We start from the raw sequence: 22,850 nt of genomic DNA on the forward strand, positions 1-22,850 counted from the left end.
TAATTTTACCCTCCATCCTCTGTGAGAACAATTGCAGGAATAGAGATGCTTTTTTTTTTTTTTTACCAAAGAATAGAACAATAAATAAAAAATGACATTAAATCAATACAGCTGTATTGATTTAATGTCATTTTTTATTTATTGTTCTATTCTTTGGTAAAAAAAAAAAAAAAGCATGATGTGGCTTTTTTGTCTGTAGATGAAATTGTTTTCTCAATTTTACTGCCACTGAAAATGACCTAATAATTAACCAACCTCCAACCTTAAAAGCAAAATACTGTTTGTGATGCAAGAATATTTTCTGCTGAATAGATAATAGATATTTGAATATATATTTGTAGGCATTTGAAAATCAGTGTAATTGAGTTTATTACAGTTATTAGAAGAGAAACTACAAAGATGAAGATAATTGGTAGTGACACTGACATAACAGTGCCATAAGCATGTCATGGCAGATGTTATATGCTGTTGTGTGTATGTTATAACATAATGTCCAGTAATATAACAGTGTCATGCTATCATTACCAGTAACTGTCATTTTATTACAGTGTTGGATATATCAACGGTTTCTGTCAGTTGGTAATGTGAAAGTATATGAAATATTATGTTTTCAGTCATGACAATTTTCGATAGTGGTACCATGACACTGTTTCACTGGTACTGATCACAGGTTATGACAGCTCCTTTGACCAAATTACTGTCATGATATGTTTATGTTTATACCATGATTTTGTCAATGTTATGTAGCAGGGTTCAAGTAAAGTGAAGAGGTCAATAGATCCCTCACCGTTTTTGAGGTGGGTTTCAGGGTTACTGCCTTGCCTAAGAATGAAGGAAGTCCTGATGGGGCATCAGCTTTTTGAAGCATGCTGTGATAAGCACACAACTTTGACCATGCAGGACAAGAAAAAGCCACGTCTGTGCTCACTTTCTACCCATGTTACAAACTTGTCCATTGGAATAAAATTCTCACTGTTAGTTTTTCATTCTTCATTCTCCATTTTCCATATAAAATATTACATATAGTTAATATATGTCTGCCACTGTAGCACTCATCAGATATTATAATACTAAAGGACAGCAGACATGTTCATACAGTTTAAAGTATAGATAATCTTGAATTTTTTGACTACTGTGTGACATTCAATTTAATTTTTACAGACATACTTCTTTAAGAAAGCTGTCTGTGACTCCAGTTCCTCATTCTCTATGGCTACATGGTATACATATTAGTTTCATAGTAGTTCGTATGTAGTTTTTAGTCAATGTCAATTTATTTATTTTATTTATTTTTTGTCAAAACAGAAGATAAAGAGGTTTTTACTCATTCATTTCACACCTGGCCCAAACCTGAGTAATTTGCTCTGAATTCAGTGTGCCACATGATCTTAATAAATCATGCAAAATAATTAGTCAGTTACTCACTGATTATAGAATGAAAAGTCGGCTAAAGACCTCTGTAATGCTACATGTGGTCATTCTGACTGATTGCAGTACAGCCCTAGAAGTATTAAGCCCTATTCAGTCAGGATTGGTTTTACACGGGGAGGTGGGGTAATGTAGTTATTACCAGAGTTTCTCAGTGAGTCAGTCATTTTTACAGACTAGGCTCTCTTGCTGAGCCTTTTACTTTCTGTAAAACGAACCGTAAATAAGTTATGTTCATTCTATGTGATTTGACGTGTGGAAATATCCTGTCATATCCTGTGGAAAAGCAAAATTCTTTTTGTGATGTCAGATGGTTTTCGCAGTTTTTCTCGTGGCACCTGAGGGAGATATTTAATTTGGTTGTGCTTGGCACAGACACCTCAAGTGGTTCAAGTTTGTTGCAAACCTCAGTCAAATCCAGAAGACGAGCCAAAGTGCAGCCTACGTGTTAACATGTAGCTACTAATGCTCAAACTACAATTTCATTATTATTATAAGTGGGTAACAAGATTATCATGGTAATCATCAAATGTATTTGGAAGGGACGGCATGGCTTAAATCAGGTAGCCACTCCCATCTCCCGTCCCAATCCCGTCATTTATGCTGCAATTTCTGATCCTCTGTGAATTGGTCATAAATGGCTCATATACAGAGGTGCTATAGTAAAAATACAGTACTTCACCTCCCCAGGTACAACTAATCCCGTCCAAATTGGATTGTAGAGTAGGAGAATTGCATTAGAAAAACACTAAGCAAACTCAAAAAAAGAGAAGTCAACAAACCTGAAAAGTCAAATGACTTTATAATCCTTTGGGAATATGCACTGAACTCCTGCAGTCACCTACTGTTTAACCAGTGCTTTGACATGGCGTCTACATCCCTTAACATCTTGTAAAAACAGCCCTTATAAATATCATATATGTGCCAAGAGTGCTGACTGCCAGTAAGATAACAAGAGTCATAGCAACATAAAAATGTAGATCGACAGGCAGACGTGACTTTGTTGTATTGCGACGTACCACAGGCTTCTTCATGGTGGTTTTGTTGGTGAACGTTTTGCTCTGTGTCGATGGTTTTGGCACTGTAACATGTACAGGTGAACCAGGTGGATTCACCAATGATGATGTGCTGAAGTTCGTAGTTGCCTGATTAGATGAGAAAGTGTGGCCTGAGCTTGATGTGGCTGTATAAGACGCTGCCTTTAGAACTGTGCTTGTCCTGAATAGAGTCTCCATGTTGGGTTTAGTTGTAGCCGATGTTCCTGCTGTAGGTTGTCCTTTTCCAGATGTTGCAGGTGTATTTGGTCCCACTTCAGTTGTTTTGGGTTCTTCAATTGGAACGGGCTCTTTTCCACTTACAGCTGGTTTCACGTGTGTGGTTGGCATTGATGAGGTCATTTCCTTTGCAGTGCTAAGCATATTTGTCACTTGTCCAACTGCCGTTGTTGTAGTTGCCACTTCTTCAGTAGCAATTGGCTTGATCATTGCAGTTGTATTTGGTGCCTCTTGCCCTGTTATTTCTTTCACTGTTGCACCCCTGCTTAGTTCCTCTCCACCTGTCGTGACCTTTGCTATTACAGCAGTAATTGGTACCTCCCCACCTGTATTTTTATTTGCTATTCCAGCAGTAGTTGTTATCTCTCCACCTGTATCTGCTACTGCTGTTGCAGCAGTAGTTGGAACTTCTCCACCTGTCATGGCCTTTGCTATTACAGCAGTAGTTGGTCCCTCTTCACCTGTAGTTGCCTTTGCTGTTGCAGCAGTAATTGGTACCTCTCCACCTGTAGTTGCCTTTGCTGTTGCAGCAGTAGTTGATACCCCCCCGCCTGTAGTTGCCTTTGCTGTTTCAGCAGTAGTTGTTATCTCTCCACCTGTAGTTGTATTTGCTATTCCAACAGTAGTTGGTACCTCTCCACCTGTAGTTGCCTTTGCTGTTGCAGCAGTAGTTGGTACCTCTCCACCTGTAGTTGTATTTGCTATTCCAGCAGTAGTTGATACCTCTCCACCAGCAGTTGCCTCTGTTGTTGCAGCAGAAGTTGGCACCTCTCCACCTGCAGTTGTCTCTGCTGTTACAGAAGTAGTTGGTACCTCTCCACCTGTAGTTGCCTTTGCTGTTGCAGCAGTAGTTGTTATCTCTCCACCTGTAGTTGCCTTTGCTGTTGCAGCAGTAGTTGTTATCTCTCCACCTGTAGTTGCCTTTGTTGTTGCTGCAGTAGTTGGTACCTCTCCACCTGTAGATGTATTTGCTATTCCAGCAGTAGTTGGTACCTCTCCACCTGTAGATGTATTTGCTATTCTAGCAGTAGTTGGTACCTCTCCACCTGCAGTTGCCTTTGTTGTTGCAGCAGAAGTTGGCACCTCTCCACCTGTAGTTGCCTCTGCTGTTCCAGCAGTGGTTGGTACCTCTCCACCTGCAGTTGCCTCTGCTGTTCCGGCAGTAGTTGTTATCTCTCCACCTGTAGTTAGCTTTGCTGTTGCAGCAGTAGTTGGTACCTCTCCACCTGCAGTTGCCTCTGCTGTTGCAGCAGTAGTTGTTATCTCTCCACCTGTAGTTAGCTTTGCTGTTGCAGCAGTAGTTGGTACCTCTCCACCTATAGTTGCCTTTGCTGTTACAGCAGTAGTTGGTACCTCTCCACCTGCAGATGCTTTTGCTGTTACAGCAGTAGTTGGTACCTCTCCACCTGTATCTGTTTTTGCTGTTGCAGTGATGGTTGGTACCTCTCCACCTGTAGCTGTCTTTGCTGTTGCAGCAATATCTGGTATCTCTCTGCTTGTTCCCCTAGACACTGCTTTTAGCGTAACTGTTTCCACACTATTTACATCTTTCAGTGGTGATTCAGGTTCCTTTGATTCTGCAGATGCAGTAGCTAATACTGTACCACCTACAGTCATTGTTGTAATTGCAGCTGTTGGTATTGCAGTGAATGCTATTCCAGCTGCTGTTGTACTTTTCTTGTCTTGTGTTAGTGTAGCTGTAGTTTCAGCTGTAGCCAATGGCAGAATTGCACCAATAATTCCTGCAATTAAGCAAAAGGCAAGTTAACTTTCCATATGCCATATTCATGTAAATACTAAACATTAATATAGAATTCTAATAGCAGTAGTAATAATATATTTGTATTTATATGATCATAAATGGGTAACAATTCAGTGTTTGTCATTAACAAAGTTTTGAGGATCTCTGCTCCATGGTATTTCTTCCTTTAATGTGCTGCAGAGCGTAAATGTCTTGAATCACCCCTCTCAGATTCTTAGTGATTAAAGCCTTGGGGGGTAAAGTTTAAAAACTGTTGTGCCATTGCAGTTCCTGCTCATTTCCTCCCAAAGGTTTATCTTATTTATAGGCCATGTGGATGATCTTTTAATAATAAAGCTCATGCAGTTCTATGCTAGTCTGTGTAATCTTTTATTTAAGCATTTGCTCCTTCATTCTATTATTGATATTAGCGAATTCATTGATGCATCGGAGAGCACTAAGGATACAGAGGGATGCTTTCTTGAAGAAATTTCCACAATTTTCTTCCTCACAGATTTTTGTACTTTGCACCTGGCTTTGACAACTCATTATAATGGTCTGTCCTATTACAGGAGTGAATTTGGGCCCAGTGTATAAAACAGTTTGGTTTAAAACACCTACACAACACACACAGTTCTTTGAGTGATGCCATAGAAGAACCACATTTGCTTCCTTAAAGAACTTGACATCAAGGGAAGGTTCTTTAGACAGGATCTTCACACTCACACATCTCTATTACAAGCATGGTTCTTTATTTAAACGAAAGTGGTTCTTCTATTGTGTTTCATTTGTAAGTAACTGCTCACCTGCTGCAATAAGGGCAATGTAGTGAGGAGGTTCCATCTTGTTTCTTTGATTTCTGCCTTGTGTGTTTATAGTTTTAACAAGTTTCTGTAAAAGAAGAAGTTATTTTTATATTATTAAAAAAACTTAAGTATGGCATTTTCTATCTTAAATTGTTACATTACACAAATAAACAGTAACTATGCTTTAGAATGTGCAGAAGTGTGTTTCTGACAAGGATGTGAACTTTTACACCTCCTTTTACACATATTCTCTTAGGAATTTACACAAAATCAACAACATATATTATTATATTATCAGAATTATTGGGGGTAGTTGCTGTTTTAGAGAAACAATAGCTGAGAACAATGTCAACTTTATAGCAGATTTTATGTTAAGTCATTTTTGAGCATTTCTATTGTAGTGGAAAAACTACAAGCTACAAGTTTTTTGCACAATGGTGAATATATATATGGTACACACTTAAGTATGAATGAAAAGTTGGAGTAAAACATTTGTAACTTTGATGTATGTTTATTTAATGAGAATTTATACCAAGTAAACATGTATATATATTATTCATATTTATGTGTGCACAGTATTGCGCAAAAATTGTGCAAAAATCTTGTAGCTTGTAGTTTTTCACTACAATAGAAATGCTCAAAAATTACTTAACATAAAATCTGCTATAAAGTTGACATTGTTGTCAGCTTGTATTGTAGTTTTTCACTACAATAGATATATATATATATATATATATATATATATTACATACCTGTTACATACCTGTTTCTAGACAGCTGTCCAGGTATTCATGAAGTTCTTTGGATGTTGGGGGCTACAGAAAGCTGTCATTATAGTGCTTTGTTGAGACGCACATTCATTTTGCTCAGGAGATACTGAAGAAGCAGACAGTATGCTTGACTCAAGCACCGGCCATAAATGTTGCAAATGGAGGGATATGAGATGCAAACGTGCACCTGGATAGGAATTTTAGGAAGAGTCAAATTTTATTTTGCTTTTTTTCACTCTTGAATGATGCTTTTAAGCATTAATCGACAATTGGATGTTTTCAAAATGTCATGTAGCTGTAATGCAAGTTACACAGGTGGTACACCACATAATCCCTTAAAACATATATGGCCCACCAATTACCAGAGAATAGCCCCATCAGATTGTACAGAAGTCCCTGTAGTGACTGAATAATTCACCTTAGTGTTGAATATGCCTTGGTGCATTAAGGGGTTAATAAGAACCATAAATTATGCTGTATCTTATGACACATGGCACTTACAGTGTTTTCTGTGGAATATATGTAAAGTGTGAAAGAAGCAATATAAAGAAGTGGTCTCCAGCTTGGTCAAACACAGTCTGGTGTTTTCAATGCTTTAACACACCTACTAATTAACTGGTGAGTTTAATTTCTGTGTGTTCAATTAGGGAAATCACCAAACTCTGCTGGACACCAGCCCACTGGGAGCGACATGCACAACACTGCATATCAAAATAACAGGCTAAATGAATAATAGTGCCACAGGGTCATTTAACAGCAGTTTATCACTCAGTTAAGTAAGTGTAGCACTGTATGTAAATACACTGCATCCAAAAGTAACTGGATAGTGCCATCATTGGTGTTTCAGGTTGTTTGGAAATTGCACAGTTGAAAAAAAAAATGCCTGCACTACAAGCCTGGCTAGACACCATAGAAGATACCTACTTTCTGTCAAGGTATTTAGGAAAGGCAGTGGTTCTAAACAGAACCATCACACCTCCTATGGTTCTTTGTCTGTTTTGAGGTTCTTCACATTAGTGGAAAACCTTTTGTAGATGGCTTTATATAGAACCAAAGGTTCCACTACCATATATCCGAGTCAAAGAACCCACTTGTCCTAAAGTGAAACGGATTATCAACCAAGTCCTGAATGTTATACTTGTGTTAACTTGCCCAATTACTTTAAGATCATCTAATATAAACAGCCTTGAATTACAGCTGGCATTCAGCTCTCTACCTTCTACACATCTCATAGCCATGTTTCATCCAAATTCAACAAGCTGGAGTTCAGAGTCCACAACAAAGGACTATTCGTCACTGCCCACATACTTTTGGACACCACTGTGCGTAAAGTGTGGACGTAAGCAATGCATAAAGTAAAGCAAACAAGGCGTAAACGTTAGACAATAAAGCAGTGTTTACCTGATGGTGGTGGCGGGATGTTTAATGTCTTCTTTCACAGAGTCAGTTAGAGTAACTTCATAATCTCACTGCTTTGCATTTCAAACGCGAGTGCTCACCTGCCTTCAGACACTGGTTATCGAAGTGTGTGTGTGTGAGCAGAGATATGCATGTGTGCTCATATATCTGTGTATGACTATATGTGAGTGCACATGAGTATAATCACTGAATTCTGCTCTTAAAAGCAACCATCACTCCATTAAAGCACTGGTGCACCCTCAGAGGAGTCCTGCTTTTATTGCAACTCAGTATACTGTGAGTCACTCACCAGCCTGAATAGCTGTGTACACGAGCTGAGCACTGTTCCCCATCAGTTCCCATAACAGCACAAGAGAGTGGCTTTGAATGTGTGTAGGGATGCACCAACATGGGAATTGTGGGATGATGGCGAACCATAAACATTAACAACCTGCAGAAACTGAGACTAGACCTACCTGTTATTTACAGAAATTCATCACTCTACAGTCATAATAGGCACCGATCAGCCATAACATTAATACCACCTAATGCCTAATACTGAGTAGGTCCCTGTCGTGCTGCAACAACAGATCTGACCATTTGAGACATGGACTCCATAACAGCTCTGAAGGTGTCCTGAGATATCTGGTACCAAGACGTTAGCAGCAGATGCTTTAAGTCCTGTCAGTTGTGAGGTGGGGCCTCCATGAGCATCAATGAGTCTTAGATAGCCATGACCCTGCCACCAGTTTTGATAGGTCCTGACCACTACCTATTGGGAACACCTCACCAGACCTGCCTGATGTTTTGGAGATGCTCTGACCCAGTTGCCTTGTTATCACAATTTGAACATTGTCAAAGTGTCTCACATTCTTAAGCTTGCCAATTTGTCCTGTTTTTAACACACCACTTTAAAGAACGGTCTTTTCGCTTCACCTATCAGTAGTGCTAATGTTAAGGCTGATCAGTGTACAATTAAAAACTGTTTAGGAAATACAGACATTTTTACATAGTCTTATTATTATTACAGACTCTAAATAACTGCACAAACTAACATAATTATAAATATAAGGAGCATTTCTAATATTTAAATGCAAATCCTTTGCTGTCTGAAGTTCCATTAACATCACCAAATGCATCTCCTTTTGAGATGCTTTACCAGATCCTTACTGCAGCCACCGTTCTGCCCTCAGTTTTGTATTCAGGAAGTGCAAAGCCCAGTCAAAAAGACCCCAAAAAGTATGACCCATTGACCCACTTTTTGGGGTCTTTTTGACTGGGCGCTCCCTTCTTGGCACAGTAGCTACAGTCCCAAATTGTCTTCATTTGTAGATTGTTTGCCTCACTGTAGACTGGTGAACTTCTAAAGTCTCTAAAATCACTTTGTAACCCATTCCAGCTTTATGTAAATCAATCATTTTTGATCATAGATCCTTGATCATAGATTTGGCGAGGCATGGCTTACATGCGGATCCTTGTTGTGCGGAGCAAACCTTTTTATTAGTCAGAGTAGCTCTAGTCCACACCTCCAAACTCATTTTCTTAAGAAGACTCCAGGTATGCTAACACCTGACTCCAATTAGCTTTTTTTATGATCATTAACTCAAAGGTTCACATATTTCATCCACTAGCACTATGAGGTTTTAGTGGTTGTTCTCAATGAAGACATGAATGATCAGAATTTTTGTGTTATTATTTTAGTCACAGTATATTTGTCAATATGTTTGACTTGGATTAAGATCAGATCACATTTTATGACAAATGAATGCAGAAAACCATTAAACATTCCAAAGGGTCACTGTAGATCATAAAGCCTTGCTTTTTTTCTCCATGCTCAAGTTAAATTTAAGCACTGGACCTGAGCAGGCTGTTAGATGCGTTCTGTGAGTCTAATATGGTGTTTTGCATCTTGAGGTAAACCCTCTGTATTTAAGTGCTTGAAGGCGTCTCTTAATTGTAGCCTTTGACAATGGTATGCCTACTTCCTAGAGTGTTCTTGATTTAAGTAAATGTTGTAAACGTTTTTTTCACCAAGGAAACAATTCTGTGTGCCTCTACTTTAGTTGTTTTCTGTGGTCTTCTAAGCCTTTTGGTGTTGCTAAGCTTGCCAGTATATGCAGTCTTGTTAGGAATGTACCAGACTGTGGACACTCCTTAAGTTTGTTTTTGTTGTTTTGACCTAATGATGGCCTCCTTCACTTACCTCAGAACATACCTTTGGACTGCATCTTACGATTCCTGGATTTCTGGCACCTGCCCCAACAAAATGTCACTGTGCCCCACTAAAATCACGGCGGTAGGAAGTCAAGGAAAGTTTATTCTGGAGTTCATTGCCGAGCAGAACTACAGGACACGCCATGCAAACTCACTGCATTTCCTATGATGCCCCAACATCTTTCCAAAAGCTTGAGCAGCTACCTAAGGCTTTGAGTCAGTTTAAGATCATTGTGCATCTTCTAAATATTTTTCTTTGCTAAATTATGTCCATCAACTTTAATTGATCTTCTAAGTACTATTTTGCAGAGCATTCCACATCCATTTCTCTGAAAGTGTACCACTTACCACCTTTCCTAATAGTTGCACAGTCTTCTTCAATGTAAATTTACACATTTTCATACACAAAGTCAACTTATGCTGCAGTTACAGGGAGTGTTTAACTGCTGTTCTGTCAAGCCTAATGATATGTCTCATACCAGCCAAAAGGGGGAGCTCTAATATCAAAAGAAAGTAAAAGCCAGGTAAAGATAAACTGCCCTGTTAAGCATGTGCAGTGAAATTAAGTAGGACAACTGTGCTAAACAGTTACACACAGAATTACCCTTTCATTCCAGCCAGGAATCCCCTCTACTTTTAACAAAGCTTACAGCCCATATTTCTACTGCATTTCTATGCACCATTGGTACTACAGTTTTTGGTTACATTATAATATTATTTATATAATTTTTTTTACGTTTTTATGGCTTAGAGATTGGAGAGTACTTGACAATTCCTCCAGTTTAAGGCACAATTAAGTGTGCGATCATTGAGAAACTCAGTATACACAATCAGGGGGAGCTAAGCAGGCATTTTGAGCTCCATGGAAACTTATTACACCGGACCCCAATGTCCCAGGCCACGCCCACCCTGAATGTAACATTGTGCATACAGCAAAATTCACTTTCTGATGCAAGACTGATACCCTCTTTAAGAATAGCGCTAAAGACCAGATTTTACAGTTTAAATGTACTTTTAATGGTACAATTCTTAAATGGAAAATTGTCTTAACGTTAATGAACTGCCCTGCTGGACAAAAGACAGCATAGACCAGCATGACTGGTCAGCAGCTTGTTTTGGATGCTGCTATGCTGGACAACCAGCACTGGCAACCTGGGAGTGACCAAACAAACCAGCATCAGACCAACACTAGACCATCAAAAACAAACAGAGACCAGGAGAAAAGGCAGAAGGAGAAAACAGTTCAACACAGTGCTGCTCACTTCCTTCATTCGAACGTAGAGCTGGGACATGAGGATGGGGAGGCTGAAGCTGCTTTTGCCTGTTCTGGCACAGGGCAGAGGCAGGGTCAGCTCATTTAGTATGAATAGCTGCTAAAAACTTTATATTTTTAATATATAGTAATATAATAAATATTAAATAACTACCTTATTTCACTGTGAACTCAGCTAACAGGCTAATGTCCACCACTCACAGACTGCACACTGTCTTTATGAAAAATTAGGTAACACATTTTACATTTTTCATTCTCTCTTCTGTCTTTGTATCCTGATTTTTTATGTGCAACATAATGCTTCACTCCTAACTCACAGTCACTGCTCGCAATTACAAATCACGCCAGTTTTGAGGCCGGACTGAACCATTTCATGTTAATAGAAAGAGGAAGGCAAATCAGGCAATGCTGTGGCTTTACATGAGGCTCGAATACCCTTTTAAGACCCCTGTCAGTAACAGGCCCTTAGAAACGTCCTAACTTCTCCCCCATACGGCACCCCTGAATGCAATGCTAATCAGTGTAATCAGTAGCTTCCAGTATGAGTTAGCTACAGAGGGAAATGTGCACCTTTGTTTAGTGGCCAAGCTTCTTCACTTTAATTTGCTATGTGAGCAAGCAAGTAAAAGAGGTTAATGTGTGGGCAAGGCATTACGTTTCTCATCTCTCTCTCTCTCTCTCTCTTTCTCTTTCTCTCTCTCATTGGTCTAATACATGGTGTTGTTTAGCTGATGGTATTCTGACACCATGAGTGTGTGACTCACTCTCCAGCTCAGGAACTTCTCTTCGTCAGGCTCTGTGACTCATCCTGTCTTGTTATCTCTCAGGTCAGCGTCTGTGGAAGGAGCTGAACAGTCCATTTACTGTATGGAGGTTTCAGTATGAGCGAGCTCACAGCACAGCACAGCACACCACACACTCACACACACACATACACACACACACACACACACACACACTCTTTTAGGAGAGAGATAAAACAGCATAACTCTACAAAAATAAATTATCATCAAAAATTGAATAAAGGATGACAGTAGATACGCTTTTTTTTCCTTCCCAACTGTAGAGTGTGAGCTGTGGCAACTGTATGCAAAATTTCTTTTACTTTTACCAGTAGTTATGTGACAAAGCAGTGTCCTCATTATTTTACATGTAGCTCATCAGCCAAGACATATCTGGTGTCTGAAGTTTACTACTTTAGTTTTCCACCGGAGCCAGGAGGCTAGTGTAGTGCCACTGTATGGACAAAAGTAGTGGGACACCTGCTCAGTGTGATGATCAAGACCCCACCTTATCCCCAATTTCTCAACTCATCCCAAAAGTACTGGATGGAGCACTATCTGTCCAGAGAACACAGTTCCACTGCTCTGCAGCTCAATGCCAGGGGGATTTACACCCCTCTAGCCCACACCTGGCTCCAGAGAGTCCTTTTCTATTAGCAATATATACTATACTCTAGTGTGTTTGTGCCTGTGTCAGCATAACGTAACTGAATGCATTCATTAGACGGGGTGTCAAACATTTGGACATAAAGTGTAGCTTAGCAATTAGCACTGTGCAAACCGCCAACCTCTATATGGCCCATGGTTATCAATAGAATTCAACAAAAGCACAGACCAATTTCCTAGCTTCAAGATGGCTACAAGTAGGGTTGCCACCCGTCCCGTAAAAATACAGAATCGTCCATTATTTGACACTGAAATGTTGCATCCCGTATTAAACCAATTGTGTTCCGTATGTCCATAAATGTCCAATAGAGACATGAGAGGGAAGAGGCACATCCTTGCCTGGACCACATCAGTGGAGATGATTACAAGGTAAATTATAAAATGGGCATAGCTTATTTTAGTAGACTATTGTGGTTTGATTGATTGTTTAGGATATTTTCAAAGTAATTTATTAATGATTATTTATCTAATATAGAGTAGTATTAGCCAACATAAAGATTATAATGACAATTTAAAGAACAAATCATACTAATGGAATAATAGTTCATAAAATAAATACATAATTTTTTAGAAAAAGTTTATTCTTTAATATGCATATATATATATATATATATTTATATATACACTTTTCTAGATAAAAATTTTTTGTTGTGCCCGTGGTGGTCATGGCCCAGAGGAGCCATGGTGGGCGTCATTTCTGAGAGGTGGCAACCCTAGCTGCAAGACGAGCAATGTGAGGTACTTTTGTCTATTTTTATGGGTAACAATGTCTCATACAGTGAATGAAACTTTAATATTGGATGCATATTTTATATAATTTTGTTGGTGGGAAATAAACTTTCATTGCTTTTTAGACACATTAGCGTCAGTAACTTCAGTTCAAAATTAAAGAAGTAAACTTAAAGCCAGGGTCACATTCTAATTCTAGCTAGTTAACTGTTAAACCTGTTGCACTGTGAAGTGATGTTGACTGAGGAGCAGTTCCTCCATGTAATTGTGAGCTTAAGGTTAAACTAGACTAGCTGGGACAGAAGTGAAATGAATCAGTACTGGATGTAAATTCATTATTCATGTTCACACATCCTTTCTTATTTAAGTGAATGGTCTTTTTGTTTAAGATGCCAAACAACGCTGTAAACCGGCTTATCCCAGACATCACACCTCTCCCGCAACCCATGGGATTGTCCCGCATATTGATAGCGGCGGGGTTGGTGGAATGGGGTTGCAGTGGAGGTTACTTTTTTGTAAGGGTGGGCTGGTAGGGGGTAGTTGTTGCTTAGAGCCGCCTCCCTGAATTGATTTTTTGCAGGGAGAGATTTCTGTTATCAGCTATATAATCAGGCAGTTGAAGTGAAGTGCTTTTAAAGGGAAAATTGAATTAGCTGAACAGTTAAGTTAACTACGGTGACATTGGTTAATCTGGGTTAATGTAAATGACTTAGCTGTGAAGTAAAACGAGTTTCTACATGAAGCAAATTCCATTTCCCCGTCCTCCAGGTTCCAAATGTGGCTTCAGCTTACACTGTGTGCAGAATTATTAGGCAAATGAGTATTTTGATCACATCATCCTTTTTATACATGTTGTCCTACTCCAAGCTCTATAGGCTTGAAAGCCAACTACCAATCAAGTAAATCAGGGGATGTGCATCTCAGTAATGAGAAGGGGTGTGGTCTAATGACATCAACATCCTATATAAGGTGTGCTTAATTATTAGGCAACTTCCTTTCCTTTGGCAAAATGGGTCAGAAGAGAGATTTGACGGACTCTGAAAAGTCAAAAATTGTGAGATGTCTTGCAGAGGGATGCAGCAGTCTTGAAATTGCCAAACTTTTGAAGCGTGCTCACCGAACAATCAAGCGTTTTATAGCAAATAGCCAACAGGGTCCCAAGAAACGTGTTGAAAAAAAAGGCACAAAATAACTGCCCATGAATTGAGGAAAATCAAGCGTGAAGCTGCCAAGATGCCATTTGCCACCAGTTTTGCCATATTTCAGAGCTGCAACATTACTGGAGTATCAAAAAGCCCACGGTGTTCGATACTCAGGGACATGGCCAAGGTTAGGAAGGCTGAAAAACGACCACCTTTGAACAAGAAACATAAGATAAAATGTCAAGACTGGGCCAAGAAATATCTTAAGATATTAAGGTTTTATGTACTGATGAAATGCGAGTGACTCTTGATGGGCCAGATGGATGGGCCCGAGGCTGGATCAGTAAAGGGCAGGGAGCTCCACTCCGACTCAGACGCCAGCAAGGTGGAGGTGGGGTAGTGGTATGGGCTGGTGTCATCAAAGATGAACTTGTGGGACCTTTTCGGGTTGAGGATTGAGTGAAGCTCAACTCCCAGACCTACTGCCAGTTTCTGGAAGACACCTTCTTCAAGCAGTGGTACAGAAAGAAGTCGGTATCGTTCAAGAAAAACATGACTTTCATGCAGGACAATGCTCCATCACATGCATCCAAATACTCCACAGCGTGGCTGGCCAGTAAGGGTCTAAAAGAAGAAAAAATGATGACATGGCCCCCTTTGTTCACCTGATCTGAACCCCATAGAGAACCTGTGGTCCCTCATAAAATGTGAGATCTACAGGGAGGGAAAACAGTACACCTCTCTGAACAGTGTCTGGGAGGCTGTGGTGTCAGCTGCACGCAATGTTGATCGTAAACAGATCAAGCAACTGACAGAATCTATGGATGGAAGGCTTCTGAGTGTCATCGTAAAGAAAGGTGGCTATTTTGGTCACTGATTTGTTTTTGGTTTTGTTTTTGAATGTCAGAAATTTTTATTTCTAAATGTTGTGTTTATATTGGTTTACCTGGTGAAAATAAACAAGTGAGATGGGTATATATTTGTTTTTTATTAAGTTGCCTAATAATTCTGCACAGTAATAGTTACCTGCACAGACAGATATCCTCCTAAGATAGCCAAATCTAAAAAAAAACCCACTCCAACTTCCAAAAATATTAAGCTTTGATATTTATGAGTCTTTTGGGTTGATTGAGAACATAGTTGTTGTTCAATAATAAAAAGAATCCTCTCAAATACAACTTGCCTAATAATTCTGCACACACTGTATGTCACCAAACATGTTTTGGCTGATCGAGTGTGTTTAGCGCAAGGTTTAAATTGGTGTACCTTTAGCTCAGCTATCGCTTTAAGACACATGCAATTATCTGTAAGCTTTATAGAGCTCTGCAGTCAAACCCCCGGAACTGCACTAGGTGGTATTTCCCCCAGCATGGTGATTCTTTCAATGCGAATGAAAAAGTGAAGGAGGAGATAGATGGCAGTCATGGACCGCCATGTTTCAGCTGCTAAGAATTAATAATAATAATGGACAAGATAATAGTTTTCTCGTCCCTGTTCCTGTTGTCTCTCTCTCTCTCTCTCTCTCTCTCTTTTATTACACACACACACACATTATGTAACACCGGTCGCCAGAGAGGTAACACACTGTTCTATACGGCTCTAGATAGAAACACAGGCATGAGTCCATACTCTGGTTGCATAGCAACAAGAGCCGTGTCATGTTCCAGCGGGTTTCTCGCTCGTCCTTATGCAGAGGATCGAGGGATAATGGGCAAAAAGGAGGAGAGAGAGGGCGAAATAAATGGAGAGAGAGGCAAAAACACTCACTTGAAGGAAGAGTTTCTTAAGCAATCTAATGTACATAGTTATGCTTGGTGTGTGACGTTTGCCTTTTGCTGCTGTTAGCCAGTTTCCAAAACAATATCAGTTCTAGCTACATACACTATATGGACAGAAGTATTGGGACACATTCACTGTTTCTTCCAAAATCAAGGGTATTAAAACATTTTTCCTAGTTGAAGTAACCATCTCTGCTGTCCAGGTAAGTATTTCTGCTAGATGTTAGAGCACTGCTGTAGGGATTTTAATTAAGGATCTGATTAAATGGATGATCAACGCCCCACCTCATCCCCTCTACAACTCTACACAGCCCCTCTAGGCCATGACTGGCATTAAGCATGGTGCCAGTAGGTTAATGTGTATTTGCTTTAGAGAGTCCCATTCCGTTCTGCTTAGTCTGACACAAACATGTCTTGGCTGATCGACTACATTTGGGAAAGGGAGAAAACGGTGTCATTCTTTGTCTCTTAGAGAGTACCAAATGCATGTCTGGGGAAAATTAGGCTGAATGTATCATGCAGAATTTTTTAACACGCTGAGTGTTAGGGTGTTGTTACGTAATGAATATGTGTGAGGGTAGCAAAGGTACTGGCTGCTGAGTTTAGTGCTGGAGCCCCTGCAGGCCTACGCTTCATTAAGGGCTAATTAGCATAATTAGCGAATCTTTCTAATGAGGAAGGAGACGAGTCCCTGAGCACCCGACCCAGAGGTGACGGCAATATGGGGCACACACGCACACAAATTTACTGAACTCGGAGGTGTGTATAATGGGACACATACATACATGAGACACACCTATGCATATACAAGAACCCAGGGGGACAGAACTAGCTGGAACTGGGCTCTGACACTTTCTAGACTCTTCTTTTTACATTTAAGACCCAGGGCAGTCCTGGGCTTCTTCTGTTAGTCATTATCAGGCTTTGCATCATTCACTCTTGCAGCTCTTAAACAGTATCTTACCAGGATACACACATAAAAAAATAATAGTATTAGTGTTACTCTGTTGGTAAGTTTTGATTTACAATAAAATGATTACATGTTTGAAAAGCTTGGCAGAAATGTGTCCAATTTGTGATCTAGGTGGATACAACAAGCTCTCCTATTTGTTGGGGCATCACTGGTAGAACTGAAGGCCTAACTGCAAACAGGGAACTGATGGGAATTGACAAAGGAATCAACCACGTTCTGATTGGTCCTGGTTCTATTAATGTCACGTAATGTGAATACGAGCAGTAGCTGAACCAGGATTTCGAACCAGTAGCCGAACCTGAGCTTTGGAACAACAGCTGCAGCGCAGAGTGCTAACCCTATCAGCTTCTTGCTGCCGATGTGTAATCAGGCCACTGGCTGAAACACGGCACAAATCTCATTGCAGAGTTAGTGTTACAGGCCAGAGGAAGAATCACAGTGTGTGTGTGTGCACACGCCTGCAGGATGGCCTGGTTTTAGGCTGCTATTTTCAGTGTGTGATTGATGAAAATAGTCTTTGGCCAGATTTTGAGGCCGGACTGGTTTTTAGGGTATCTGGGGTGTATCTGAAAACTTTTGGCTCAGGCAAAAGTGTGTGTGTGTGTTTTCTATAACACCCTGTCATTTTCCTCATTTTAGTGTGTTCTAGTATCTTTCTCTCATACACACACGTACACACACAACCTTGCTGTCCCCTTTCCTTTTCATCATTTCATTTAATCATGATTTCATCACTCCATACTTTCATCTATTCTGTACCTTTTCCATCACTCTTCCTCTCTTCTGCATTCTATTATTTCTCTTTTCTAGGGATGGGTGGATCAATACTGAAGCAACAGTCCAATCCTGAATGTATTTTGTTATTGATCCACACATGAATTTATATCGATGTTGTGTGTTTACAATATATAACCTTGGAATATACACTGTTGTAACAAACCTTTGCACACACCCTTTGTTGTGAGTGAGTTTAGCTGCTTTAAGGTGCGCCTATACCTGACACAGGTGTTTAAATGCATGCACACAGCTTGCATAATATCCACAGAAAAGCACTGAACCAATGGAATTAACTGAGCCTATTGGGAATAAGGCTCCCAATTTAGGGAAACTCTAAATTAATACTTTTCAGAAAAACATTAGATGAGTAGGGGTCTGGAAACGTTTTGCCCTATGGTGTAAATAAAGAAGGTATCTACTAAAAGTGGTCCAAGAAAGGACAAGCTGTGAACCGATGACAGGGTCATGAATGCGCAAGGCTCATTGATGCGTGTGGGGAGAGAAGGCTAGCCCACAGAAGAGCTAAAACGTTAGAGCAGGCTAAGAAAGATGTCAGAACGCAGTGCATCGCAGCTTGCTGCATATTCCCTGATGGTAATGGTCTATTGCACCAGGACAAGATGCTGAAATGGCCTCTGAATTCCCCATATCTCAATTCGATCAAGCATCTGTGGTGTATGCTGGACCAGAATTTACACTGGGCCAATGAAGAGGTTAAGCAACCACAGACCTAGCGCCTCTGCTGGCTGGTTGCAGAATGATGTGTAGCTCCACCAATCCACATAAATTTCACTGACAAAACATTTTTCATTTTCCAGCTAATTTCTCGCCTTTACACTGTCAATTTTCAGGCCCACCACAAAGCAGGTGTTATTTGGGTGATGGGTCATTCTCTCAGCACTGCACTGACACTGGTGTTGTGCTGGTGCTGCTGGAGTTTTTAAACATAGTGCCCACTCACTGCCCACCCTATGAGACACTCCAACCTGGTGTACCTAGTCGGCCCACCTTGTAGATGCAAGGTCAGAGACAGAAGCTCATCTGTAGCTGCACAGTTTGGGTTGGTGCTCCTTATTGGTACCGCTTTCATCAGTGGTCACAGGATACTGCCCACAGGACACTGCTCACAGGATGCAGTTGACTGGCTGCTGTTTACTTTTGGTTGGTGGACTATTCCCACCATAATGTCAGTGTCACTCCAGTGCTGAGTGGACAGGGCGTCCATCACAGGGTACTACACACAACCCTTCAATCTGCACTCACAACTAAGGGTAATTTAGAACAGCCAATTCACCTACCATGTGTTTTTGGGAGGTGGGAGGAAACCGAAGTACTCTGAGGAAAGCCATGCAGACATGGGGAAAAACACCAGACTCCTCATAGACGGTGACCGGAGTGAGGATCAAACCCACAACCCCCGGGCCCCTGGAGCTGTGTGACACACGCATTACCTGCGGTTACTTTGTGGAAACAGTATTTGTAGGTACAGACTGAGTACCTACTGCTAGCAGTGCAGTGCTTCTGTTCAGTCAGTTGCCAGTCAGGCAGAACAGCGGTTTGAAGAGTCTCTCTCTGAACTGATTCACTCCTGTGTGTTCATATGAGTCATCACCTCTTCAGTATCAATCCTGAATCAGCGAAGCAGCACACGCCGTCCTCTACTGTCCACGTTTGCACACTCTGATTTGTCCTCTATCAACCCCCCCCCCCCCCCCCCCATTGACTACTGGCTGTATTATGCATGTGTTTGTGAGACACTGGGGTTCACACACTAGCACTGAGTGTGTTTCTGGTTTCTAGTTGAATCGTTTGAAACCACAAGATTTTTTAATTGTATCCGTAACAACATACTTGCCTTCATACCCTCAGCATCAACCACCTTTACACTCCATCTCATCTACTGCTCAGAGCTGGAGTCATGCTGGTCTAGCTGCACCATTACAACAAACAGGTGTGCACACACACACACAGTCTCATCATCTGCATCATCTGAGTGTGAGCTGCATCATTTGACACCGATGGAGCAATGCATTCTGGGAGAAGACAACAGAGACAGACACCAGAGAGGAAGCAACCCATTTATCATAACACACACACACACACACACACACACACACACACACACACACACACACACACACACACACACACTGTTTCTCCCTAGTGCGCCCTTTCAATCCTTCTCAGAGCTGTATAATTATATACTGCCTCACATCATGTCATTATACACCTATTCATTCATACACACACACACACACACACACACACACAAACACACACACACTGCTTTTTAATCTGATCAGAAAGGGCACATAATAGCAGAGTATAACTTACAGGTCACACCTGCTGACCAGCCCAAGTAAGATCAACTTACACACTATAAAGACATACACACTCACTCACTCACACGTACACACATACACATGAAGTCACTGTTCTCCCAGATACAATAACTTACTGCTTACTGCTCTACTCTGCTGCATTGATGTCACACAGATCACATGATCTCTACAGTAAAATACACTGAATCAAAGGAGCTATTCACACAGCAGAAGAATGCAGCACTCCAAGCTTTGCATTCAAGAGTTCAAAAAAGTAGGAAATGGAAATGTAGTCTTTTTGGTCCCCCCCCCACATCACTCCTAGTGTGATGCTGGAAGCAGCGGCTGGCTTTACATGTGTCTGATGACAAGTGTTCACCCTCCTAGTGTTGAGGGCATTGCTAGTCATAGGGGAGTTCAAATGAATGGGGGTGGAGTAATTGACCTTCCAAATTGGGTAGAAATTCATAATTAATTTCCAACTAATATACTGATTTTGTTACTGTGCCTTCAAGGCTGATATATTGTAGCTGTCACGCAAAAATCTGGTATCTCCTATTTTGTCATTTTACTCTTTTTGACATAATGTAAAACGGTCAGTTCTTCTTTAATGTGTGTCGGAATTGCATGGTGAATGGACCAATAGAAATACTCCAAAATGACTTGTCCTCCATAGAATGTTGAGCTGTTTTTTCCTTGCTATTTTGGAGATGTTCTGATTGGCTACCCTGTATTGTCCCTCAGTCAGCAGGCAGTCAGCAATGAACTCCTAGCTTTACATTCTCTAGCTTTGTTCTGCAGTATTTCAATAGAACATCAAATGTAGGGATAGATTTGGTGGACGTGTGTGTTTAAATCTATACTAAATATATAAAGTATTGGGACACCTGCTCATTTACTGTTGCTTCTGAAATTAGGGTTACTTAAGAGTTTATCCTGCTTTACTGCTTTACCTGCTTTGCTTTACTGTCCAGGAAAGGCTTTGTACCAGATGTTTGGAGCATTGCTGTGAGAATTGAATTGCATTCAACAACAAGAGTGGTAGTGAGGTCGGGATATTGGATGATCACAACCCCACCTCACTCCTAACTCATCCCAAAAGTATTGGATGGAGCACCATCATTCCAGAAAACAGTTCCCAGTTCCACTGCTCCACACTGCTCCACCTGGCCTTAGACATGGTGCCAATAGGTTCATGTTTGTCTGCTCTATAGAGTTCCATTCTATTGCCATAGAGTTGTATTCTACTGTATTTCTCTACAGAGACTGGTCAAGCTGTGTGTGTGTACATTGGCACATCTGTATCAGCAATAGGTGCAACTGAAAGCTGAATGCATTTATTAGAAGGGGTGTCCACATACATTTGGACTCAGTGTAGTTATTCTAACATTTGATCCTACTAACATTACAGAATGGACACAGCTGGATCTACACTTTCACATCGGTTCTTCACCACGCACTGACGTAGCTTCACAGTTTTAGGTAATAGCGAGGGCTGTGGTCTCAGCTGTGGTTTAGATGTGCTGAATGTTGATTGTGTAGGATTTGCTCTTATTTCTGCTTCATGTTTACTTTGTTAACTTGACAGTTAACAGTTTCAAGGGTTTCAGCAAAATTCAATTAATCAGCACTGCCTCCGACTCTCTCCCTCATCCTAATTCCTAATTTCTAACTGCAACAACTCTTTCAGCCTGAAGTACAAAAGCAAGGTGCCCTTTAACAACTTCTGCAGGCAGAGAGATAGATAGAGAGAGAGAGAGAGAGAGAGAGAGAGAGAGAGAGAGAGGAATAAGCGAGACAGAGAGAACATAGCACAGTAATAGTGTAGAGAGAGAGAGAGAGAGAATGAGAGAGAGAGAAAGGAATGAGAGACAGAGAGAACACAGCACAGTAATAGTGTATAGAGAGAGAGGGAGAGAGAGAGAGATAGAGAGAGAGAGAGATAGAGAGAGAGAGCGTGCGCGAGAGAGAGACAGAGAGAACACAGCACAGTAATAGTGTATAGAGAGAGAGGGAGAGAGAGAGAGAGAGAGAGAGAGAGAGAGAGCGAGAGAGAGAGAGAGAGAGAGAGAGAGAGAGAGAGAGAGAGAGACAGAGAGAACACAGCACAGTAATAGTGTATAGAGAGAGAGAAAGGAACGCAGCACAGAGATAGAGCAGAGAGAGAGGAGAAGATGCAAGAGGGACGAGAGGAAGACAGAGGGAGCTACTACAGACAAAGATAGATAAAACAGAAAGAAAGAGGGACTATAGAGATGGACCAGGAAGTCAGAGAGGGAGAAAGAGCAAAAAACAGAGAGAGAGAGAGACACGCAGAGAGACACGCGAGAGACACACAGAATGATAAAGAGAAAAAGTTGTGAAGGAGAGAGAGAGAGAGAGAGAGAGAGAGAGAGAGCAGAAATAGTGTGGTCAGCCCACAGAGAGTAGTGGAGCAGTGTTAAAGTGCAGCGAGGGAAGAGTATAAATATCTTTATTTTAGTAGGTCAGGAAGAGAGGAAAGACAGGAGAGAAGGAGGGATAGGAGCGTGATTTCAGCATGTGGAGACTCTGAACTCTGAACAGCCAACAACAAGAAGTGGAAATGGCCAACTTTATAGGAAGTGGAAATGGAATTTTACCTGATGCTTTCCCAGAAACCCCGATTGTATCAGCGTAGCATATTGTTCAAGTTAAATCCGTTTCAGTTGTTGGTCTCGTGTTTACAGCCCAAGTCTGTTATTAACTGTTCCCCAGCAGCTTTCTGTGCAATTTACAAGAGCTATAATGACAATTCAT

Source organism: Salminus brasiliensis, chromosome 1 (assembly GCF_030463535.1).
Source record: "Salminus brasiliensis chromosome 1, fSalBra1.hap2, whole genome shotgun sequence".
In the NCBI taxonomy this organism is placed as follows: domain Eukaryota; kingdom Metazoa; phylum Chordata; class Actinopteri; order Characiformes; family Bryconidae; genus Salminus; species Salminus brasiliensis.